The sequence below is a fragment of the Lepisosteus oculatus genome, chromosome 2 (assembly GCF_040954835.1).
Source record: "Lepisosteus oculatus isolate fLepOcu1 chromosome 2, fLepOcu1.hap2, whole genome shotgun sequence".
Classification (NCBI taxonomy): domain Eukaryota; kingdom Metazoa; phylum Chordata; class Actinopteri; order Semionotiformes; family Lepisosteidae; genus Lepisosteus; species Lepisosteus oculatus.
Window position 1 is genome coordinate 38,820,421 of NC_090697.1, and position 27,521 is coordinate 38,847,941.

The 27,521-nt window shown below is 38.0% G+C and overlaps 1 pseudogene; it reads left to right on the forward strand.

Moving 5' to 3' along the window:
- On the forward strand, positions 1-7,940 carry LOC138225553 (uncharacterized; annotated as a pseudogene).
- The last annotated feature ends 19,581 nt before the right edge of the window (positions 7,941-27,521 follow it).

A 27,521-nucleotide genomic window follows, 5' to 3' on the forward strand; every position in this document is an offset into this window, starting at 1 on the left:
ATGGTCAGGATGAGGATCAACACCTCTAAATCTGAAGTCACAGTTCTCTCCAGGAAAAAGAGTGGCTTGCTCTCTTCAGGTGAGGGAGGAACTCCTGCCCAAAGTGACGAGTGTTCAATGGTCATCTAGAACTAGATCTAGAAGAGATCTTGAGAAGAGATTGGTGGTAGTATTGAGGATTGAGTATTGAGGATATTATACCAAACAATGTTGGTGAAATGATTAGAGCTGACTATGCAGTTAAAAATGAAGGGCTAGATGGAAATTTAAAATGTTAATATAATGTATTTTTTATACAATAAGTAGCCTCAGTGTATCAAGCCCAGTGTATCCCATTTTGCACCTATAGTGCCAGTTCAGTTTCTTGCCAATAAATCTATATGGGAGCAGTTGCAGTCTCCAATAAAAACACTTATTTTGCACATGAAGTCTTAATTTAAATATACAGTTTAAAGTTATGAATAATATAAACTTTTGGAGGTCTGTTGCATTCTCTAAACACTAAACCTTTAAAGTATGTTTATGAATCATAGATACATAGATTCCTCCCTTTGATAAATAGTGCTACACCTCTCCCTCTCATATCTTTTCTGTCTCCCCAGAACATTGTGTATCCACTTGCTGTATGCTGTTACTCCATCTCTTTCAAATAGTTATGTTCCTGTGATTCCAATTATAGTACATCATAATTGTCTATCCACTTCTAATACTCCAAACATTTAGGTATGAGCACTTTATTTATCTGGTCTTTTTTTCTCATGGGTTCACTTATTCAGATGAGGAAGCTACTGTGCCAGCCTCATTTGGATGTTTTACATCCCATCAATATGGATGACCAACAGACAATTCCAGTATATTTGAGGGTCCTTGTTGTCCTTACATGATAGTAAATCCATGGTAAATCATCCACCCATACATAGGAAGTATTTTTTAAATGGTCATTGTAAACTGGAGCCTTACCTGTCAGTCATGGGGTATAAAACAGGACCACAGCCTGAGTAAGATGTCAATATATTACTCACATACAGTACACACTTCTTCACTCACTCACTTGAGGGGCAATTTAGAGATACCAATTAACGGAGGTTTTTAGCATGCAAACCAATTATTTACATGCTGTACCATTGTCTTTGCCCTAAAAGAGAAAATTGGAGGGAAAAAACGTGACTTCCTTGGTTGTTCTTTATTTCACACAGCTTTCACCTGCTTGCCTTACTGGATTTATATCACATACTGTATATCACACATTCTTTCTGTTTGGCACAATGTTGGTAACTTCAAAAATTGCTGTGTAAAAGCTTAATGTCTTTCGATATTTTGAAAAACATTCGCTATAATATAATGAAAAAAACATCATGTAGCTTACCTTGAAATATAAAAAACATATTAGAACATGTTGTTGTGGTGCAACTAAATAGTCATTTTAATTCATTTAATTTGTCTTAAATCTATTACATAACCCTGAAACTACTCTTACTAAAGTTTATAATATTTTCCTCATGGTAAAAGATTCCCCATTTTAATTTTCTTAGATATTAGCACTGCAGTCAATACTGTAAATCATTACAGTATAACATAAATTTGTAATGCATGTTTAAGGACTGAATATACTGTACAGCAAATACGGATGACAGTACGTTTCAGATCTTAATTGTGATACGATGCACCTCATATTATTAGAGGATCAATTCAAGAATGTTGTGTAGACTTACTTATTCCATCTAAGAAATATTGTCAGGCTGCACCTTAAACTGCCTGTAGCTGGAAAAAATGATTCATGTGTTTTTCAGGGACTGTGGTGTAACACCTTATTTTCTGCAGTCTCTGAACTTGAACATAACAAGTTAAAATATGTTCAGAATTAGGCATGTAAAATCTTGACTAGGTTGTGCGTAAGTAATCACATCACTCCAGTCTTTGAGTTCTTGCGCTGGCTTTTCAAGTTTATTTTAAAGAGCTTCTGCTAAGATTCAGAACTCTCTCTACTACTGTCTACATGACCTTCACTTATCTCAGACTGATTCACTATGTGTTCTCACTGATTGTCTAGGTCTACATTCTGTCTGACAGGGCCTTTTGGCACTACACCTTAAAGCTCTGGAATAAAATTACAAAACAAATGGGCGACAGCCATTCTGAGTGCTTTCAAGTCATGGTTAAAGGCTAACTTTTTTCAGAACTGCTTTTTGTGAGTGGTTTATTTTCAGTATCTCCTGTTTCAATATTTAGTATTTCTTTATCCTAATTGCCTGTTTTGACTAAAAATAAATATACAAATAAAATAAAAAAACAAACTAATGTTCAGAAGGCTAAATACTAAAGCCTATGTATGTTCCATGTGAAGTGTTGTTTTGTTGTAAGGATCAAAGGAGTTGCAACTAGCATTTCTTGTCCATTCAAAACTTCAAGAGATCATGAATGAGCTTCTGTAGAGCTTAAAGAATGTGTAGATCTGCATGATGTAATGCTGATTTAATGGTCATTAAGAAGGCCAATACCAGTAATCTGCCCACTATTTGATCTTTTTAACCCTAGAGGTTGGAACAGCATGACCCTAAACCCCTCCTGCTTCGCTCCCTATTTCTGTTGTATCATTCATTCCACATTAACTTCAGAACGGAGCTCCAATGCTTCTGTGTACCTTACAAATCCTCCTAATCTTTAGTGAGGGCAATGGCTATTGTTTTACAGCTATAGCAGTTCATATTGTGCCAGTTCAGCAGGACTCTCATTTCCTCTAACAACCACATCCTAGCAGGGGTTTTTTAACAGTTTGTGGTCTTGTAGGCCACAGTTATCTGTCTGTTTGATCACACACACATTTTGCAGCTCTTCAAAACCCAAACCGACAAATGTGGGACACCCCTGACAAGAAATGAGGTTAACGAAGCAAAAAAAAGACAGGGAGGTTATCTTGTGTTCATCATTTGATTTGATTTTTATTGTTTGATGAGCTCACTTGAATGGCTCTATTCAACAGAGTTAAAGCATATGCAATCATAAAATTATTTTTATGTATGGCAGATATATTTTGAACAGAACCAAAATTGGAATGGGTTTTGGAATTTTAATCATCCTAAGATATTAAGAATGGTTTGTTTTTCAACTAACTAAATAAACTTCAGGAAAAACTTGTAATAATATGCCAAGTGACTTTTGTATATATTTTAAAACTTTCAACATTATAAATAATAAATAAAACAGTGACAAGCCAACCAAGACAATCTCAATGCCTTTAGTTAGCCAAGTCTGGTCTTTGAAAACATTTTGTAAAATATATTTTATTGGTGGCATTGAACCATTACCTGCTGAAAACACAATACCTAAAAACTACATGTCCAGGTTAATAAGTACCTTCCTCAAAATGTGAAAAATTGCATTGGAAGGCTATTATCACAAGTACATACCAGAATGTTCTTTACTGAAAAACGAAAAGTATGATTCAAGACATTTACATTTTTGTTCTCCAGTTGATAAAAAGTACCACAGTTAAGCAAACGTTACACACCAGAAAAGGCTCCACAGCCGAAACATTGTGTTTCTTTTCTTCTCTTTTCAGCATGGAATAAACCTTTACTTGTTCTTTTGCAGCCTACGCATGCTGACGCAGCTACCTGTTTGAAAATAAATATGACTTACAGGCATTTTGAATTTGGATGTCTCGAATATACCGTATATTTGTTTTGAACATAAATATTGTTACTCTATTTCTTAAATTAACTACTGCATTATAATATTTAGGGTAGCATGATGGCACATTTAATTAACTTTGGGGCCCTGAATTATATTCTTGGGGTGCTATCGGCATGAAGTTTTTCTATTTTTCCTGTGTTCACATATATTTTCCTCAATCTGAAGACATGGTGGGACATTAAATAGCTTCTGTAAAAATTGGCTCTGGTGTGAGTGTATGCACATATTTGTATCTCTGAGATGGACTGGTGCTGCTGTGTTAGGCTCTATTTCCTTCTCAAACTGTATTGGATAAAGTGGTACCGAAAATAGATGGATTACAACGAAAAGCACTATTTCAACTATTTCAATATAGTGATATTGTTACTACAAATTCCACATAATTATAAAATTAAAACCTACCTTTTAAAACAGAAAGAAAAAATACCTAAATTGAATTCATCCTGTGTAGATAAAGTATCATTGTTTACAACCAAACTTGTACAAAGGAATGATTTGGAATTGATATTTGTTTCACAACAGTTATATTGGCAAAAATATGAAGTTACAGTTAAGAATATGGATTCCAGGCAGGGTAGGAGAGTTGTAATCCCAAATCCTTTGTAGAATTCTGCCGTGGTACTCTTGAGAAAAGAGCTTAATCAAATTGCTTCATCAAAATGTTCTTCTGTACAGAAGGGTACTCTCCAGGCCATCATTGAAAATATGCATTCATTTTCAAATCACATTTTCAGTTAAAATATTTAATAAAAACATACATTTGTATCACAGAATCACTACATATTTTTATTCCATTTGAACATCGTAATATTTCATTAATCTTAAACTGTTTATGAGTTTTTGAGTGAAATGACAAGCACTAAATATAGTACTATTCAAATTCTGCATTAATTGAAACTCCTTTTTTTGATTCAGTCCAAATTATTTCAAATCTATAACAAAGAATCATGTCACATTCACTTTAGATGTTTGTACAAAAAAATAAAATGCTCAACACAAACCAGAAACAAATTAATTCCTTTGACAGTTACTCATGTGTATGACAACTAAATCTAGGAATGATTCTTAACCTTCTGCAATGAAAGGGAGTTATTCTTGGCAATTGCTGACAGATGGAGCACTTACAGATCACTATGGCTGAGTGCAGTCATGTCTTTGACAGCTTAGATGAAGGCATCATCTATCTAAACTGAAACTGATATAGTTATCTATAACCTGAAAATGTTACATTGTAAATGTTGCTCCTACTCACTTAAAAGAGAATTCTTCACCACCTCCTGAAATGTTGATATTGTGAATATTTTCTACTTCAGGTATTTGTCACCCAGTGGCAGGTTTAGAATAGACATAAATTTGAGTATCATCTGCATAGAAATGGAAATTCAGTCTATTTTAGTTTTTGGCCAGGAAAACATGTTAATGCTCAATAGCAGTCGACCCAGTATTGCGCCCTGTGGTACACCAAGATTTACATAAGACAGTACTTGATATGATAAATAAACTCTCAAACTGAATATGTATTATGTCATATTACATGAAATACAGTATATGATGAGAAAAAATGTGTTTTTGTTAATAAGGTTCTAAAGTCAGGTGGTGTGGGTCATATTGTATATTCTAGTGATGTATCCATATAGTTATCAATACCTGGAATCCGGCCTGCAATACAATACACAAGAATAAATACAGGCAGAGAATTGGAACATAGACAGGAGAGAAAGTTCTACTGCCGGGTCAGTGATATTATTTGGCATTGACTGACATTGACTTTTGCCCTCTGCCCAATTAATTCTGCAATTGGTCATTTAGGTTAAAATCTGGCCGGTCATGAATGATGCTGATTAGACATTTTATTTTGATCTTGAATTGTAAATAAAATATAGAACTGAAAATAAAGACAGAAACATTTTTTCCAGCTTTGTGTTTTGTGTTGACATTGTAATACTAACAACATTCATCTGAGTCACCAGAAATGCGTGACCATTTTGTTGTTAGGCTGTTACATTCTCAGAACAAGTAAACCCTGACATAGACATAGACCCTTTAGAGATTGTTATAGAAATATATATTATAGTACCTGCAAACGCAAAAGGTTTCTTGAAAGACATAACCAAGAGGCTCTTAAATCATATTAACAATCTAGTAATAATTTGTTGTTAACAACTGTGTATACTACAAGGGAGCTAAAAATTAAAGATCCAACTGAAAGAAATTATCGATTTAATTTGTTTAAATAAAGTTACATTTTCCACAATGAAATATCAGACACAAAAAATTACTTTAGCAAAGACACTACAGAACTCAGTATGGTTCCTATCAATATGTATTATATCCCACAAATTTAGATTTAAAAGTCTTCAAAGCTTTGCATGAAATCAGATCAAGGCAAAACACATCTGGTTATTGTTGAACAGTATATGAATCTCACCTACTGTCACGATTATAGTCCCCCCTCCTTAAGGGTGCTCCAGCCCTCTCTCTTCAGACTTAATTCTGTGCACCTGACCCCTTTTCCCAGCCCACCTTAAAAGCCAGGCACTGACGTTCATCCTGGCTCTGCATCTGGTTTCCGCACCGTGCGAGTCCGGGACCTGGAAGCGCCTGGTCCCGTTAAGGTTTTAACCTCTGTTCCTGTTCCTTGTCCGCCAGTTCCGACCCGGTTCATGTTTTTAATTCCTTGTTTGGATGGATCACCTGGCTATAGACTGGTTTTTGGATTCCCGCTATGGATTATTTTTGGATTGTTTGCCTCGGCCACACCTTCCCCGTGCACCAGCGCACTTTGGACACGCCCCCCCTGTTTTCAGCCCCGTATCCCTGCATTACTTTTTCCTAGTGTTTCCCACTTCTTCGGATTGTGTCGTCCGCATAGGGTCCGGAAAGAACTGTTCATTACACCTACTTTGAATTAAAGAAAAGCTAGTAGATTATAAGACATAAATGGAGTTTTTAATGAAAGTTCGGGAGGAATGAAGGCAGCCGCGCTCATTCGACATAGCTGCTGCAATTCTCACTAATCCCGACGTAAGCAACTGGTCTCCATAAATATCAAACGTCACCCTCTCCTCTTCCTCGTTCGTTTTCTGCATACCACATCAATCCCATTGGTATAGCGGTCTGTCTGGGCGCCTGGCTCGCTAAGGCCAACATCTCCAGTGCCGTTAAAGTTATGCCTCCTGACCCAGACCTCTGGCACCTCTTCGGAATTCATTGGCGGAACAAGTTCTTCGCAGTCCGCCTTACCTTCGGACGTAGGAGTAGCCCAAAACATTTTCGGTACCTTAGCCGAAGCTCTCGGTTGAATCCCCTCGAATAACTATAAGTTTCCTTTTCTCGTCCACCATCTCAACGATTTTCTTACCATAGACTTTCCTCACACCCCACCTGCAAGAGCCTCCACCACACTTCTTTCTGTTTTTAGGAACTAGGGGTACCCCTTGCCATGGACAAAACAACTGGCCCCTCTCATATAATCCAATTCCTCGGGATCACCCTCAATTCCATCAATTTCTCCGCTTCCCTGCCTCGCGACAAAATCGACAGGATCCAGATGTATATCTCTATCTATTCTTCTGCCAAATTTCGCACAAAGAGGGAACTTCTCGGCCACTTCAATTACGCCATGCCTATCATCCCTCAAGGACGGTCTACTTTCTCGACCTCGCGTCTTCCGTGCCCTCTCTTTACCACCATGTAAGCCCTTCAGCCAACTGCAAATCCGAGCTCAGGCTTTGGCAGCTTTTCTTGGCCAACTCGAATGGCATATCTCTTTTCTACGATGACCTCCTCTCTGACACTGAAGATATCCAGCTTTTCACAGACGCAGCCCCCTCAGTCGGTTTCGGAGACTATTACAAAGGCCAATGGTTTCCGGCCCCTTGGCCTCCTGATTTCTCTCCAATCCCTCTCGCCAACCAGTCATCGGCCTTGTTAGAAATATTTCCAATTGTCGTTGCTGCTTCTCTTTGGGGCCACAATTGGAAACATAAACCATCCTCATCCATTCGGCCATCCATGCAGTAGTTCATATAATCAACAAAGGAAGGTTTTCATCCCAATCCATCATGAAATTCCTCTGCCGCCTTAAATGGATTTCTCTCACACATCAACTCATCCGCGTAGCTGCTCACATTCCAGGCCACCTTAATGAGATAGCTGACTCTCTCTCTCGCTTCAGGAACTTGGCACCTGATGCAAGACTGAACCCGTGCACAGTATCTCCCTATTCGGAACTCATGTTCCTCTGAATTATCCTTTCCATCACTATCTCCAGCCGGCCCAGCAAACTATCCTCTTAGGGATCGCCCCTTGAACTCTCGATTCTTACTGCACTGCCTGGAAGGGCTTCCAATCCTTCCACCTCTCCGCGAACATAATTCCGTTCTTTCGACATTCTCACCGTATCATCCTTCGTTCGGTATCGTAGAAACTCACTCAAGGTACAAGCATCCACCACCAAAGTATACCTGTGCGGCATCCACTCCTTTTCGGCACGATCTGTCCATCCCTTACACACCCTCAAATCACTCTCCTTAAAGGCTTTCAGTGGCTTGAAAACCACTTCCGAACCTACGCGCACCACTTACCTCAGACATCCTTGAATCCTGCATCAACGTTGTCAGGTCAGGTTACCACTCACCCCGGGTTGACCGCCCTCTTGAATCTTTATTCTTGTTAGCCTTCTTTATCTTCCTAAGGTGCTCCGAAATGACCGCTAATTCCACATCCTTCGATCCTTCTCCTCAACCCTGCTTATCCAACATCTCCATCTTATCTTCCGAGACACTGACCTTCTATCTCAAGAAAAGCAAAACCAACCAACTCAGATCCGCCACTCTCATGTATTATTTCAAACTGTTCCTACATAAGCCCTTACGAGCCTCTATCCCATTACGCACATCTTCGCACCTCTGCCGAAGCTTTGCCTACTGCCCCTCTGTTCGCAAATGAGAAGGGCTGTATCATGATACCCTCCTAAACAATTCTCCGGGCACTCCTTTAGATCAGGGGCTGCATCCTCCGCCGCTCGCCAAGGCATACCCTAGTATCTCATCAAGCAACTCGGCCGTTGATCCTCCGAGGCTTACCATGCATACATTAAAACTAACCCCGATATCCTCAAGCAGGAACTTTCTCTCCTCGGCTGAATTGGCCCAATAATCTTTTGTTTTTGTTTTTCTGCACTGGTGACTGGGGGTCCCGCTTGGTTCTTTTGGGGGTCCTATCCTCCCCGTCCAACGGCCGGGAGGTTGGCCCTCAGCCAAGTGGGTTACGCCAAATCTCCACATCACAATAAACGATTCTAATTTCTCCCAAGCTTTCGGCTGCTGTCATTCCTCGTGAATTATATATAATGGTAGAATTCAAAGAGCTATTCTGAGCTATTCTTTCATAATAAAAATAACAAAATTAATAAAATTCTCCTTATAGTCAGGAATAAATCCAAGTGTGGCTATGTGGGTTCTTTGTTTCTGACATAGCTTAAAGGTGGAATAGTAAACAAAATACAAACGTAAATGTTTTCTTACAGTAATTACAAAGTAAACACAAATATAAGACACCTAAACTATCTACAAATTATGTATGAAGACTGAAAGTAGATGGGTCCAGGCCTTCAAAAATTTACCAAGATACTGCTTTTTACATAGAAAAGACCCTCCACAGGTCATTCTGCTTTCTTAAACTAACTAAAAACTAAAATGACAATTTCTCTAAAATAGATTACTAAACCACTCTGACTTGGTGGGTATTGTATTAAAATAAATATTCTCTCACACATAAAAAGATACAGACACTGGAGCTTTGGAACTCACTTGATGCATTTTATTTTCTATATCCTTAGAAAAGATGAGGGAGGTAATTATGATGGCCAAACATCTGATATACTGTACTGAGTCAGTCTTTTATACCATTCACCCTTTACATTTCAGTGTATCATTACTTTATTCTGACTCCTTTTAGAGCAGTCTTCTCCTACAATATTTGTTCCCATTCAAAGGGAACTCAGTACATGTGGCTACACTATACAATCAGCTCTAATATTCTTTTCTAAACTCAATTTAAAAACTATACCCTGACTAAACAGAATGAGTGGTGAATGGAATGTCCAGCAGATATGTGTAACCCATAATGGTATAACTAGTATACCCCTGATACATTGTTATATGTAGGAATATATATGTATGTATAAATGTCTGTATTTTCTCATATCACACTCCAACCATCATAAGCAGTACAGAATAATCAATCTATATATACATATACAGTATAGCTGTAATTTACATAATCATCCTTTGATACAGACAGTGATATATGTACCTTCAAAGGCTCCACTAGCTTATTAACTTCATGTAGAAATATACTGGTTCAGGGAATGTGCCCAACTTCTATCTTGGGACTAAAGCAATATTCTATGTAGGACATTTTGAGTTATGGCCTTCATTCATTCTTTCCTGTAACACCTGGCAACCTTTTACAGCTATGCAACAATATAAAACACGACACTGATATTGTTTCACACAGAATATGATTTTCAAAAGCCATATTCTCCTTCATTAACAAAAATAATTTTGAAGACACATTTGTTAACTTGCATAGTTTCTCTTATAATGTGCATTGTATACTATACATGAGTCAGTATAAAACAATGGTAGTTAATCAGTGATAGTTTCCTGAAAATATTTTAGGCAATTCTTTTCCTTCTTCAGTATCATATTACGTTTCCTGAAGTTATTTCTGTAAACTAACAAAAACTAATGTAGGATATTAGTGTGTAGAAACAAAACAAAATCTAATAAGATGAATAACTATAATATAGATTTTGTCTGTTATCTATTCAAATACATTCTCATACTACTTTACAGTACAATACTGTGGCTCCTTTTTTGACAGACATTATTTTTATTGTACAAAACCTGGCACCTGCCCTTTTTTAAATATGGGCCTTTAATACAGTGATACGTAGCCTTGTAAGTTTCTTGAAGCAGAACTGTAGGTTTACATTACATTTTCTGTAATGTCATTCCTTACCATGAGTTGAGTCATGAATATGAATGTGTAGTGTAGCATTTTTTATACAGTGCTTATCAGACATATTCATCCCCCTTGGATTTTATTTATTGTGTTACAATATGGAATCATAGCATATTTAATTACAATAATAAAAAAAAACTTGATTTTATATAGTGCATTCAAAGGTATCTTCTCTAAACACTTTACAGAATGACAAGATATGCATAATGAAAACACACCATTAGAGAAGACAGTGGATGGGGATACTGAATATGGTAGGAGCAAAGAGGTATATAACAGAACCAGTTAGCTAAAGACCCTTCTAAAGAAGAAGGTTTTGAGTCTAGATTTGAAGGAATTTAGGAAAGATGACTCTCTGATATCCTTAGGGATAGAGTTCCAGAGCTCTGGAGCATAACACTTACCCCTAGAGTGTAGATGGGCTTAGGGGACAGATAGGATACCAGAATTAGAAGAGCAAAGGTTGTGAAGTGGGGAGTAGGATGATAGTATTCAATGCATAGCCTTATAGGTGATTAATTAGGATTAGGTGATTATAATTAGAATTGTTCGCTATTGATTGACACAAAACATTCTATAATGTCAATATGAAAACAAAATTCCAACTTCAGGGAGCTTGAGCAATTTTGCAGATGTCACAGTTCTTGGGGTTTCCGCCCTTGCCGCTCCTGCCCTGCCAGTTCATCCCTCTTTGCCTGGGCATGAACCCGGGTTTCTGGCGTCACACAACAGGGAACTTGCCGGCTGAGCTAAAGGAGAACTCCCCCAGCTGGGCCGCTGTTATACGCAGGGGCGTTTTCATTACACAAAGAAGAATGGGTGAAATTTGCAGTGTCCAGACTGCTAAGGTGCTTCTACTTAATATTGACTCAAGGGATGCAAATACTTGTGCAGTCAGTTATTTTCTGTTTTATGTTTGGAATTAATATAGGTGGATCTGTACTATTGCGTTTACACTTTGACATTCTAGAATGTTTTATGGCAATCAATGGCAGAAAATCCCAGTTAAATACATTATGATCCCATATTTTAACACAATAAAATGATAAAAGGTCCAAAGGGACTGCATATACAGTGCCTTGCGAAAGTATTCGGCCCCCTTGAACTTTTCAACCTTTTGCCACATTTCAGGCTTCAAACATAAAGATATAATTTTTTTATTTTATGTGAAGAATCACCAACAAGTGGGACACAATTGTGAAGTGGAACGAAATCTATTGGATTTTTGAAACTTTTTTAACTAATAAAAAAATGAAAAGTGGGGCGTGCAAAATTATTCGGCCCCTTTACTTTCAGTGCAGCAAACTCACTCCAGAAGTTCAGCGAGGATCTCTGAATGATCCAATGTTGTCCTAAATGACTGATGGTGATAAATAGAATCCACCTGTGTGTAATCAAGTCTCTGTATAAATGCACCTGCTCTGTGATAGTCTCAAGGTTCTGTTGAAAGCGCAGAGAGCATCATGAAGACCAAGGAACACACCAGGCAGGTCCGTAATACTGTTGTGGAGAAGTTTAAAGCCGGATTTGGATACAAAAAGATTTCCCAAGCTTCAAACATCCCAAGGAGCACTGTGCAAGCGATCATCTTGAAATGGAAGGAGTATCAGACCACTGCAAATCTACCAAGACTTGGCCGTCCCTCTAAACTTTCAGCTCAGACAAGGAGAAGACTGATCAGAGATGCAGCCAAGAGGCCCATGATCACTCTGGATGAACTGCAGAGAACTACAGCTGAGGTGGGAGAGTCTGTCCATAGGACAACAATCAGTCTTACACTGCACAAATCTGGCCTTTATGGAAGAGTGGCAAGAAGAAAGCCATTTCTCAAAGATATCCATAAAAAGTCTCGTCTAAAGTTTGCCACAAGCCACCTGGGAGACACCCCAAACATGTGGAAGAAGGTGCTCTGGTCAGATGAAACCAAAATCGAACTTTTTGGCCACAATGCAAAACGATATGTTTGGCGTAAAAGCAACACAGCTCATCACCCTCAACACACCATCCCCACTGTCAAACATGGTGGTGGCAGCATCATGGTTTGGGCCTGCTTTTCTTCAGCAGGGACAGGGAAGATGGTTAAAATTGAGGGGAAGATGGATGCAGCCAAATACAGGACCATTCTGGATGAAAACCTGTCGGAGTCTGCAAAAGACCTGAAACTGGGACAGAGATTTATCTTCCAACAAGACAATGATCCCAAACATACAGCAAAATCTACAAAGGAATGGTTCACAAATAAACGTATCCAGGTGTTTGAATGGCCAAGTCAAAGTCCAGACCTGAATCCAATCGAGAATCTGTGGAAAGAGCTGAAAACTGCGGTTCACAAACGCTCTCCATCCAACCTCACTGAGCTCGAGCTGTTTTGCAAGGAAGAATGGGCAAGAATTTCAGTCTCTCGATGTGCAAAACTGATAGAGACATACCCCAAGCGACTTGCAGCTGTAATCGCAGCAAAAGGTGGCTCTACAAAGTATTAACGCAAGGGGGCCGAATAATTTTGCACGCCCCACTTTTCATTTTTTTATTAGTTAAAAAAGTTTCAAAAATCCAATAGATTTCGTTCCACTTCACAATTGTGTCCCACTTGTTGGTGATTCTTCACATAAAATAAAAAATTTATATCTTTATGTTTAAAGCCTGAAATGTGGCAAAAGGTTGAAAAGTTCAAGGGGGCCGAATACTTTCGCAAGGCACTGTATTTGATAGCAATTGTGAATTTAGAATCAGTAATTGCTTTACTACGATCAGAAAAGTGTAAGTTACACAGTTCTGATAAATTTGATCATTTTCCCTTAATGACCATAATGATGTATTATGTAAGAAGAGAATAACTTTCAAACTCTCAGATTACTCTGAGATTCAAAACTTCCTACTGTCAAAACTTCTTTTTATCTTTCAGCATGGGATTATCCTTTACCTGTTCCCTTGTAGCAAATGCACCTACAAGTAGTCAATTTCTTTAAAAAAAAAAGAATCAATGGGTGTGCTGCAGTTTAGCAGTCGCTGACCACAGATTCAAAATGAATTTGGACAGGATTTCACAAGGTTAGCACCTGGGCATCTCAAACACCTGCTGTAATTTCTGAAGAAAATGTTGTTGATGATGATCTCTAATAAATACTGACAGAACTTTGTATTAATTTAAGAGAATGCTAAATGGTGGACTGCAACTGAAATTAGATGTAAATTAATTTTTATTATTTTATAAAAAGCTGTTTATTATATAAAAGGTCAGAAAAAAGCACTACTGTCTCCATCTATAACTGTAGTAATAAAGAGAATGAAAGACTATATTTATCGCTGTTTGTATATGTCTTTAATCCCTGTTAATTGCCCAAATAAATTCAATTATTTGTTCACAAAACTTTTTTATATATATATATTATTTTATATGTTTAAGGGTTTTATATTTTTTCTTTAGGAAAAAAAAACTTTTCTAAGTGAAATGGTAATGGAGATGCTGTTCACATGAAAATACAACATCTTGTACGTGGCCTTTCATAGAAGTGTCTCTTTAAAGCAATTTTAATTTTGCACCTGATTTTTCACATTATAGAATATTATCAGGGAGCATTAGAATACTATTAGAATACTAATTTTAACTGGGTAACAGAGTCCGCCACATCAGTGTGTGTCTACAGAAACTTCCTTCCTAATTCCTTTAGCTGACCCCCTATTCCCTGGCTTTTCTGGAAATGTTTCCAATATCTCAACCCCCATCCCTGACACCCCCCTTCTCAAAAAAAAGAAGAATTTCTTTTATTTCTGTCACTCTCTCTCCCCCTCTCTTCTCTTGCTGTCATACTCTCTCTCTTGCCAAGGCCTTCTTTTGTAAGCCATCTACTTGAAAGACTATTCAGTGAGTTTAGAATGAGGCCTCTCCACACGGCCACAGTGAAAGCAGTGTGTGTGGGTGGGTGTGCGGGAGTGTATGGATTTGTGTGTGTGTGCTTGCCTGCCTAAGTCTTTATTTTATAAAAAGCTGTTTGAAGGCAAGCCCTACCCTTAGCCACTGAGGCAGCACACAGCACCCTGACCCTGCCATCTGTATGCAAATCTCCGCAGACTAAGTAAACTTTGATAAAATGTTCTGGCCTTCCCTCTTTATGTGTTCAGCAATTATTGAGCACATTGGCCCTTTGTGTTATATTATTACACGTTGTGTGGAGTGGATACCCCTTAGCACCTGCGCCAACCCACAGCAGATGGCAGGCCCTGGCATCAATAGCAAGGTCCTGCCAAATACAGCCAGTCTATAGTTGGCATCCTGTATTTATTTTTTTGTTAATATGCATATTTGAGAGATTAGCATTACATAAAAAGTAGCCAATAAAGGTGCACAAACAATCTGGTGTATTTTTTTACATGGCAGGCCCAGTTTAGGCCACATGCTTTGAGCTGAACAATGGGATTACAGTTCTTTTAACTCTTGTATTAGGAAACTTCAGGCTGTTTTCTGGTGTATCAGCCAAGGTGTACAATGGTTTGCCTTTCTGAGAAAAACATTTTTATTTTTCTGGTATAGTTAATAATTTCAGTATCCGTATTTTAAAATATATTTCAATCATTTTATTTCAGTACTGCAGCAAACATTGTGATAATCTACCTCAAAATTCTTCAACCAAGCTTACATGAGGAAACGTTTATAGGAATACAATATATAAACATGATAAATTATATTCTTTGTGTTACTTGTTTCAGCAATTGCCAAATAACTTAAAATGGGATGTTGTTTATATGTTTTCACCAATTGCCAAAGGGTCAAGTGACGACAATGAGCTCTGACAAAAACTGGTATCCATTTAGTTATTAGCAATGTGCTTGCCATGGAATAGAATTGAAAGACTTAAAATTAAAGATGTGCTTTGTATTTTTTTGTGTACATAACAATGTTTCTTAAAGAAATTCCAAGAAACAATTATAATCTTTATTATTTACCATACTTTATTATCTCAGGTGGGTAGCCGTGTCAGCATGCGTAGGCTGCAAAGGAACAAGTAATAGGTTTATTCCATGCTGAAAAAAAGAAGAAAGAGAACACAACGTTTCGGCCGTGGGGCTTTCTTCAGGTGTCAAGAAGGTCCCACGGCCAAAACGTTGTGTTTTCTTCATACTTTATTATGGCACATTACAGTAAAACAATAAAGCATAAAAGACACGTTTGCAATTTAAAAAAATTACATCAACTCCTAATACAGCCGCATATTGTTTGTGATTTTTGGAATCAGGACTTATTTCAGTTCCCAGAAACAAACCTCTGGACATCGGATGACTACTTATGGGCCTGATGCTACAAGGCTGTGGAATGATCTCCTAACCCAAATTAGATCTTGAAAGTCTGTCAACACTTTTAAATTCAGTCTTACTTTGTTACTTTAAACTCTTTAAATAGAATTATGTCTATTTCTATTTAAGAGTTAGATGTCCCACAGACATACACTATACAATTATTAGGTAAGGTATCAGTGATTTAATTCATTCTGACTTGAAAACAATGGTTTTGAAAACAGAATACTCCTTAGAACAAAAGTAAAATATTAGATTAATTATGCAGAATATGTCGCACAAGAGAACAATGTCTTTGTGCCATTGACTAAATAAGCTCTCTGTAGTTCACCATCTGGGGTTTACAGAGAGCAATCTCTAACCATGTCATGACACCACACCATGATCCAAACATCCTCATGCTCTACATTCATGAGCATTTTCACACTGCTACTGCAAATGCCATATCAAAACAACCCACATAGTTGAGGCCAGAGGACACAGCAAACCCAGTGCTAGCTAATGTTCATCAATACAACAGAATGAGGTAGTGTGTGCAACATTACATATGGACCGATTTTGAGGTCTCAACATTCCAGTAGGACAAAGTCCTCACACTGCTCATTTGATAATGACTTTTTTTGTGAGATAAGAATGTAACTGTTGTGCTTTTGATGTTCGACTTCTCAGAATTGAGCCCCACTGAATATCTTTGGGATGATCTGGGACAATGTGTTGCAAGAGACATACAGCACAAGCTTTTAGCTGTAGACTCTTGTTGATCACTACTGTTGATGTCACATGTTAATCTGTTAAATGTTTTTTGCACCTGCTACAAAAAAAGATTTCAATAATTTTACTGGTAATAACTGTGGTGAAGTTCTCAAAGAAAAGTTTTATTTGATGCTTAGCATATACAGTGCCCTCGAATGTTCGTGCCACCAATGAAACAGGTATAAAAAAAACACCCATGAAAGAATGAGTTACAATTTAGATCATGTCTTGCTTAAAAAACAGAGTAAAGTCATATTTGTCATAAACAGTGTTACATTTATTCAAGGGAAATTAAATATACAGTAACACTCTGCTCTTTATAGGTGCAATGGAAGCCTCTAGAATTAAACAGAGATATATGAAGGTTTCTTGTTTATCTGGAGTATGAAAGTAATACATGAAGACACTCAGTAACAGCACATGTTATCATAGTTCAGACTACAGAGGTCCCCAAAGACTGCAGACTTCAATGGTCAATGACATGACACTTGAAAAAAACCCTTCTTTTAAAATAGCAATTTTTAATATATTGCTTAACAAATGTTGTTTTAAATGGGAAAAGCGCCAAAGATTTGAATCACAAATGTGTATTAATTCAGAACTTGATATTTGTGTTTTGATCTAAATGCAATCATCACGCTTAACACCATTCATCTGCATTAAACACCATTCCAGGTGACCAAATGAAATGAATAACAAGGCAGTTGAATAACCCTGCTTCAAATGTCTGAGATTTTTGTAGTCATTATTGTTTAATTAATTTTGATTTAGGTCATATTTTGGTAAATTTAGAAAAAATATCTGCTTTTGTGTTTATCAATGACAGAAAAGAAAAAAAACACACTGAGAAACTTTGTACTGTATAACAAGAAATTATCAATGTTACTATCTTGCTATCTACAGTACAAAGACTAGGCTGGATGTAAGCAGTTGGAAAATCTTAAATGATAATTTCACAGTTTTAAAACACAATAAACAGAAAAACAAACATAAATAAAAGACAGCTATTTCTGGTTTATGTGCTGAAGGATCTTCAGATTATCACTTTAGTATGAACAATATGTGAAGTTGAAGGAGCAGTAATATCTAAGACCTATTATTACATAATAAGTTGTGAGACAAGCAGGGGATGTTATATAATTAAGTGAAATCTGTCATACGTTGGCATAACACAAGCACACTGAACGTGAAAGAAAAGTAATTATTAACCACAGATATGAGTGTTTTGAAGATTTACTACACTCATAAAATAATCCTTTACAGTCAATATACCGTAGATACTGTTTTCCCAATGACAGAACACAACACAAATAATGAGCCAGACAGTTACTTAACTGCATTGTGAGCTTTAAACCAGACTCAGCTCTCTTAAGTCTGTCTAAAAATACAAAGGAAGAATACATAAAGCTTATGAGGCAGCCAAAACACAGGATACAAAAATATGTATATCCCACGAAGTAAAAACCAAACCCTGAAATATGTATTTATCATTTAAACAAATACAATATTTCTGAGATGTTAAAACTTTTTTTCCATTTTTTATATGACGAGTGAAGAACTCTTTAATGTGAGCTTTTCACTGCAGTTATGAACTATATAGATATATTTCTAGAAAATATTAAAAATATTACTATTATAAAAGGCTGTCCAGATGTCAGCTTGTATTGTGAAGGATCAACATACCAGCAAGTACAGAGAAGATGCATATGGTATGATATGATATTGGGAGCAAATCATAGCTCCATGAGATGCTACTTCATATGGAAGTTCTAGCATGTAGGAATGTACAAGGATATCTGAGCATTCTACAATAACTATGCCAACATACATCAACCCGAGGAAACAAACTTGGAGGCTTTTAAAGTTGAACTTCCTTTCTGCACTTTGAGAGGGAAGTTCAAGATTACATCATGAATGATGTTATAATACCAGAAAGGAAGAAAATCAAGGACACAAACCTGCATTCCAAAAATATTATCTAATTATAGATTTTTGTTTAATCTTCATTTGCTTTAAAGCAATGCTTTCTTAGGTCTTCTCAGCAGACGGAGGTAATGACTGGCAGTGACAATGGAAGTTAACCAGCCCCTCTTATCAATATGATTTCTGCTTGACATAGAATAACTATTCATGGGGCTCTAAGGAATAACAACATGAGAAAACAAGAAAATGAAGTCCTTGCCCTTTAAATGTTATTCCAATCATCACAGCAAAAAGTAGCAAAGTATTGCTAAAAAGTTTATTTTAGCAAACCAATTCTGTGAAATCCAGTGTATTTTTAATAGAATTCATAAATGTTGGGTCCTAAAGAGCTATAGCATTGCCATTACTGTCAACAGCAACAATAACCAAACTTTCAGAGTAGAATGTTAACAAAGTCACTCTATTCCCCTAGCTGAAAGCAAACCTCTGCTCTCAGGGAGCACACATAGTTCTCATGCTGCCAGCAATCCCTGGCCCAGGTTCCCACCACTCAGTCCCTGGTGACAGATTTTTCAGCACTTTCCAGACAAGACTGGCTACGTGCCCAACACATCTCCAGGCGTGACATATTTTGGGCAGAGCAGTGGAAAAGGGGCCATGTGGCTGATGTTAGTAAACATTATCTTGTACACCCTGGCATGACACTGTCGTCTGCTGGAGTGTGATTAGCTAGCAGGTCACGTGGGCAAGACACACAAACAGACAGCCTGCTCAGCACAACAGAGCCAAGGTCTGAAATTCAGCAGCTGCGCTAGTTTCCATAGCAACTCATCAGAACAATACTCGGAAAGCTAAGAGTGTGTAAGCTTTTATATTTGTAAGAAAAAAAGTCTAAACAGAGAATTTTACTGCTCGACATAATAATGGCTTTTATTGTTCTTTGTTAGTTACATCTGGGTTTCAAATAAATGAATTAATATGCCAGTAAAGCTATTAAATAAAAATTAATATTGGACAAAAGTAAAGCTAAAAATCCTCACACAATAATGCATGATTACAAATTACATATTTATTTTTAACAAAAGAACCACTGTGTGAGTCTGTTAATACTAGTTATTAATACAACATCTAGACAATTTATTTTTCTTATGACACATAGATAAAGAGAGTTGATGACTAATGAATCATGTCAATAATATTTTACAGAGCATGTTGCAATGATGCAGTTTAAAAACACAAATTCTTCTGTTAGCAAATAATAATTTCACATAAATAAACATATTAAAGAAATACTTTGATTCGTTTTACTTTTATGCAGTACAGTAGTTTTGGTGTAAAAGGTGCAGCTAATCTGAAAGACAGTAAAGTAATTCTGTACAATTCTGTTATGTTCTCAAAGGTAGCATAATATAGACTGAGACTGAAACAGATCAGCATACAACATGGAAATTAAAACTTTAAGTATCACTGGATAAATACATTAATCTCTGTCCACTTCAAATGTTATGAGCCTGATCTAAAGCTGATCGATAAGGTAGTAATTAAAGATGATGTCGTTTACCCCTATTCTTCCATATTCTTCCGTAAACCAACACACCACAATTGTTTATAAAATATTTTGAGCATTAAAATATATTGAATCATCTTTCAGTAATTGGAATTAATTTGTGATTTAACAGACATTCAGCAATAATGGACACCCCTTCCCCCGTTAGCCCATTAAACTGTTTACATTTTATTTGTACATTTTATTAATGTAATAACTGAGAATCTATGAGCTTTAATTTTGTATCACAAAATATATTTTAAGCAGTCCATGGTCCCTCATTGTTATTTAGATAAGCCCTTATCACAAGATTTGTGCCATAGTCAAAATAGCACATGGGAATGTGTAAAACAAACTGAAAATGGAGAAGTGGTTCATTAAAATTCCAAAATCAAGCAGGGTGGGGAAGTTGAACAATGCATCTGGTATGTGTTCAGAGAAAAAAAGGAAAGGGGGACTTTCAGATTTCTCAAAGAGCAGCATTGACATCTATGGTTATACCACACATTTAAACAATTAAAAAGAAAAATGTATTCTAGCTATGCCACGTAGTATTAGTATTATGCCACACTAATACTAGGACATCCTAATTCTATAGTCTGTGGATTCCTAGAATCATGAGATTTTTTTATTGGTTTGTCAACAATGGCATCAATGACAGAGGAGCATTACAACCCATAAGGACACAGGTCACAGCAAACCCACAAGGTTTATTTTCAACAGCAAAAGTGCTTAGAGACTTTGATAAAGAAAGAAGAAAGAAGAAACCTCAAAATTTTAAAACTTTATGTCTTCACTAATAGAAAATTTTCAGTCACACTTCAGGTATTGAAAACACTTCATCAGATTTATAATACACCAGACTTTGTCCTGAAAGAACAGTACTTCCCCCGATGCGTCATCCAGTTCACTGACAATTTTGCCCATACTAAGAAGGTTGCAAGAGAATGCCAGCACTCAAGATGGCATCAGCCAGTAATTGCTGGAACAGGGAACACCAGTGTGCCATGTTCCAGCCCATATAAATCAACTGTCGAGCTGGTAGAAACAGCATCTTATAATATGGAAGAAGAGCACGGTGAGAGAGTGGTGTCACATCCAAGAAGTACTGTAGTGTATTGCAATAGCAATTTGAGAATGGAGTAAAGAATTAAAATACAAAAAGTTCAGATACAGGAATAAGGAATTGAACTACATAATGTGCTAGGATGGAAGAGGAAACCGAACAGAGAAACGTCCCCTGCTTAGAATGATCAAGTATAAGTCTAAAAAAACATTCTTGTTATTTTTGTTTGGAATGGTGTTTTTTCACAAGAACTACAGAAGATAATATAAACATACTGGTGGCAGATTAGCCAACCTGGTATTTAACGAGGGAAATATTAAGTTAGTTAGGAGCTGACATACAAGATTTATTTTAGTTTGTTATTTTATTTTTCTATTTATCGTTTAATGTAATAAAAACACTGTTAACTGCCAGACTGCCTCAGGGTATGACAATGTGCATGGACCCACCTATATTTTGCAATTGTGATGCACTATGCTAAAATCCCTTTTGGCAGGCTAAAAAAATCAATAGATGATTTTGAGAATGGATCCTCACATGTTAAGGCTTAATTTTCTACCTACATCTAACTCTGAGGGGCGAACACCTTACATGTATGGTTTTTGTAGGCTTGAAGCTTGTGGTCAAACTGCCTGTATTTATGAAAAGCCCTGTCAGAGGAGACTGATGGGACTGGCATTATCCCGGGGGACCAGTAAAGCTATTAAACTAATCAAGGTTGTTAACTACATGTAAATTCTGAGGAAATAAGAGAGCTCAATAAGAACACAGTAATATGCAAAATCTTAATGTCCATTGTGGTGTATGCCGTAAGCACACTGATGCTCGCTAGGGTAAATAGAGGCCAGAAGCTACAACAGTTGGGTTGGACTCAAGGACTGCTGAACAAGGAAGCACCTTAACAAATCCTGAGCCACTTTTCCTTTCTTGTTCCCTTTATTTAGGACAAAGTAAGGAATTGTTTGTTTATTTGAGTTGCTTTGCATGGCTGTTGTGGTCATTGTAGGATACTCTGGTGGGAAAACAATTATGAGACTACAGTGAGCCCAAAATCAGGCTCTAGAAGTCCTAAACAGTCAAGACCAATGAAGAAGTGGCATTTCAACATCCACTGGAAATAAGTAAAGCTCAAGAAACTAGGTTCAAGAGAAGCTGTATGTGATCTAGATAGCTAACACCTTACTCAGAGATAAAGGGTGGTAGCATTACTGGCTTGTAAGGATTAGGTATACAAACACAAAACATTGGGGGAGGAGGGAGGTCTCAGGCATATTCGCCCATAGACCAGGAAGTGAGGACATAATAAAAAGAATGAAAATAAAATGAAAAGCACAAGGATCTTACCTTAAAAGCAGGGAATTCCAACCGAGAGAGGAGTCAACTCTTGCATGAACTACAAGATCTGGTGGTCTAGGACATCCAGAAATCTAAACACAGTCCAAAAACAATGTGGGGTCAGTCCAAACAATCTGGAATCTGGACAGCAAGAGGGTATTGGGTAGGTGTAGAGAGTAAAACTAATGTAGATTAAATCTCATCACTTCATCTTCCATTCAAAGAAGGATGGCTGGAGTAATATGACGGGGTCCAATTTGTTTGATCTGGCACACTAGCTCTGCAAAGGTCAGTGAAGTGGCACTTTCCCATCACTGCTGATTGCAGTTTGTCCTTGAAAAGAAATAACTATTTTGCAGGAGTGAGTGAAGATGGAACACGCACTGTTTGAGTGTAATCTGTACGAAATACCCTCTAAATAAATCTTCAGCTTCAAGCAGACATCACAGTACAAATCATCCTAAATACAAAGATACAGTGCCTTGCGAAAGTATTCGGCCCCCTTGAACTTTTCAACCTTTTGCCACATTTCAGGCTTCAAACATAAAGATATAATTTTTTTATTTTATGTGAAGAATCACCAACAAGTGGGACACAATTGTGAAGTGGAACGAAATCTATTGGATTTTTGAAACTTTTTTAACTAAGAAAAAAATGAAAAGTGGGGCGTGCAAAATTATTCGGCCCCCTTGCGTTAATACTTTGTAGAGCCACCTTTTGCTGCGATTACAGCTGCAAGTCGCTTGGGGTATGTCTCTATCAGTTTTGCACATCGAGAGACTGAAATTCTTGCCCATTCTTCCTTGCAAAACAGCTCGAGCTCAGTGAGGTTGGATGGAGAGCGTTTGTGAACAGCAGTTTTCAGCTCTTTCCACAGATTCTCGATTGGATTCAGGTCTGGACTTTGACTTGGCCATTCAAACACCTGGATACGTTTATTTGTGAACCATTCCTTTGTAGATTTTGCTGTATGTTTGGGATCATTGTCTTGTTGGAAGATAAATCTCCGTCCCAGTTTCAGGTCTTTTGCAGACTCCAACAGGTTTTCATCCAGAATGGTCCTGTATTTGGCTGCATCCATCTTCTCCTCAATTTTAACCATCTTCCCTGTCCCTGCTGAAGAAAAGCAGGCCCAAACCATGATGCTGCCACCACCATGTTTGACAGTGGGGATGGTGTGTTGAGGGTGATGAGCTGTGTTGCTTTTACGCCAAACATATCGTTTTGCATTGTGGCCAAAAAGTTCGATTTTGGTTTCATCTGACCAGAGCACCTTCTTCCACATGTTTGGGGTGTCTCCCAGGTGGCTTGTGGCAAACTTTAGACGAGACTTTTTATGGATATCTTTGAGAAATGGCTTTCTTCTTGCCACTCTTCCATAAAGGCCAGATTTGTGCAGTGTAAGACTGATTGTTGTCCTATGGACAGACTCTCCCACCTCAGCTGTAGTTCTCTGCAGTTCATCCAGAGTGATCATGGGTCTCTTGGCTGCATCTCTGATCAGTCTTCTCCTTGTCTGAGCTGAAAGTTTAGAGGGACGGCCAGGTCTTGGTAGATTTGCAGTGGTCTGATACTCCTTCCATTTCAAGATGATCGCTTGCACAGTGCTCCTTGGGATGTTTGAAGCTTGGGAAATCTTTTTGTATCCAAATCCGGCTTTAAACTTCTCCACAACAGTATTACGGACCTGCCTGGTGTGTTCCTTGGTCTTCATGATGCTCTCTGCGCTTTCAACAGAACCTTGAGACTATCACAGAGCAGGTGCATTTATACAGAGACTTGATTACACACAGGTGGATTCTATTTATCACCATCAGTCATTTAGGACAACATTGGATCATTCAGAGATCCTCGCTGAACTTCTGGAGTGAGTTTGCTGCACTGAAAGTAAAGGGGCCGAATAATTTTGCACGCCCCACTTTTCATTTTTTTATTAGTTAAAAAAGTTTCAAAAATCCAATAGATTTCGTTCCACTTCACAATTGTGTCCCACTTGTTGGTGATTCTTCACATAAAATAAAAAAATTATATCTTTATGTTTGAAGCCTGAAATGTGGCAAAAGGTTGAAAAGTTTAAGGGGGCCGAATACTTTCGCAAGGCACTGTATGTTTCCGTTTGCAATGCCAGAAAGAAAAAAAAAACACTGTCCTTGAAGCCTGTTACGAGTTTTCTAAAAATTGGGCCACTAAGACATCATTTCACATTGTGTGGGTATAAACTATATACAGTAAAAAATAAATGTTACTATCCAGCCTTTTACTAACTAGAATGGTCTTCTCAATTGTATTTTCTCTTTAAGCCAATACAAAGTCAACTTTTACTATCTGGGTTATAAAATTTCTGGTTCTATCAAGTCACATCCTCTATTACTGCCATCTTTCAGGAGTTCTGGATGTTGTTAAGACCGCCAATGGACAGACATAGTGTATCATCATTGCCTGTTTTTTCCTTTTCCTATAAACTTTAGTATTATAGATTACAGGCACTCCCTGATTTATGTAATGGTTACGTTCCATACATCCTTTTGCAAGCCAAAAGTTTTGCAAGTGGATGCGCTTTCATATGGTACGCACCTACAACTGTTATTCATCCATCCAGTTTATAACCACTTCCTCCAATTCAGGGTCACGGTGGAGCTGGAGCCTACTACAACTGTTCTTATGATCATTATTATTATTACAGAAGTTCAAGTAAGTAGCTGTGTCAGCATGTGTGGGCTGCAGAGGAACAAGTAAAGGTTTATTCTATGCTGAAAAGAAAAGAGACAAAACGATTCTGCTGCAGAGCCTTCTTCAGGTGTCAGGGAGAGGAAAAACAGCAGTTGATAAAGCATGGGAGAACAAAAGCCGGGCGTGGAGATGAAGTGGGAGCAGGTGAGAAGTATTGACATTCAGGTGGTGTGAAGTCAAGAGAGATAAAGAGAGGTGTTAAGTCAAAACCTGCAAATGATACAGGATTAGAAGAAAATGAGAGAAATGAGAGAAAGGGGAAGGTGTGATCCTAGTTTCAGGATAATTTTGGCTTTGGATGTCTTTCTGCAATAGGGGTGTCAGGAAGCGTACTTTCAGGACCCTATGTAGACAACACAATCCAGGGGAAAGTGAAGAAAACACGGGGAAAAAGGAATGCAAGGGGCATGAAGGAAAACAGGGGGTGTATCCATGGTACGCTGCTGTTCAGGGGATGTGTGGCCGAGGCAAACAGTCCAAGGGAGTCCGAGGCAAATCCAAGAGTGTAGCAAATGTCCAAGACCGGGTAATCCATCCTGACAGACAAATAGAGTTAAAAGCCGGAGCGGGATCCGACGGAGGGTCAGAGGAATAAAAAGGGGGTAACGGGACCAGATGCTCCAGTTCTTGAACCAGATGGTCAGGACGCTGTTGGGAAACCTATGCCGTCGAGTTGCTCCTGGACTCGCGGGTATGCAGGCTTCCGGGCGTCCATCTTCCAAAGCTGAGCTAGGCAGGACTGTCTGGCTTATATAGCATGGGGGGCTGGAACCAGAGGCAGGTGCGGGAGATGAGTATAAAACAAGGAAGGGCTGGAGTGTCCTTAAGAGGGGGGGTTTACGATTATGACAAGGGGTTCTAAAACCCCTCTGTGAAAACGCAGGAGAGATCAGTATGATCATGGCTGTTAGAGATGAAATGGGATACTATGGGTTTGGAGAAATCTTTGATCCTGACATGTTCCCATTCCTGTCTCACCAATGTAAATATCTGGGTGTTTTCTGCAAGAGATGGAGTAAATAAGGTTGCTGCAAATACAAGATGTCATCTGAGTGATCTGGAATTGTCCAGAGGGGTCTTGAATGTGCATGGTATTGGATATATATTTTTAGGTGATATAGCGAGCTCTGTTACAAGGGAAGGTGCCTGGTGTGGATGATTGCTGTGGGTGGTCAAGCAAGCTGTGTGCAAGAAGGTTGTACAGATTAGGTGGTCGGCTATATGAGATGATGGGGTGGTCAAAAAAAAGGGTACCAGTGGCAGGATCATCCTGTAAAATGGGGAAGCTGTCATTAATGATCCTGGGATAGAGAGGTTGTTAGGGAAGTCTTAATTTAAGGGTTTATCTTGTTCTTTACATCACCACAACACTTTTTAGTCATGAATAAAAGAGTAACATTGTAAAGAAATTTACAATTACTTTACAAATTCAGTCGATGTACATGTACAGTGCCTTGCGAAAGTATTCGGCCCCCTTGAACTTTTCAACCTTTTGCCACATTTCAGGCTTCAAACATAAAGATATAATTTTTTTATTTTATGTGAAGAATCACCAACAAGTGGGACACAATTGTGAAGTGGAACGAAATCTATTGGATTTTTGAAACTTTTTTAACTAATAAAAAAATGAAAAGTGGGGCGTGCAAAATTATTCGGCCCCCTTGCGTTAATACTTTGTAGAGCCACCTTTTGCTGCGATTACAGCTGCAAGTCGCTTGGGGTATGTCTCTATCAGTTTTGCACATCGAGAGACTGAAATTCTTGCCCATTCTTCCTTGCAAAACAGCTCGAGCTCAGTGAGGTTGGATGGAGAGCGTTTGTGAACAGCAGTTTTCAGCTCTTTCCACAGATTCTCGATTGGATTCAGGTCTGGACTTTGACTTGGCCATTCAAACACCTGGATACGTTTATTTGTGAACCATTCCTTTGTAGATTTTGCTGTATGTTTGGGATCATTGTCTTGTTGGAAGATAAATCTCCGTCCCAGTTTCAGGTCTTTTGTGTTTTCATCCAGAATGGTCCTGTATTTGGCTGCATCCATCTTCTCCTCAATTTTAACCATCTTCCCTGTCCCTGCTGAAGAAAAGCAGGCCCAAACCATGATGCTGCCACCACCATGTTTGACAGTGGGGATGGTGTGTTGAGGGTGAT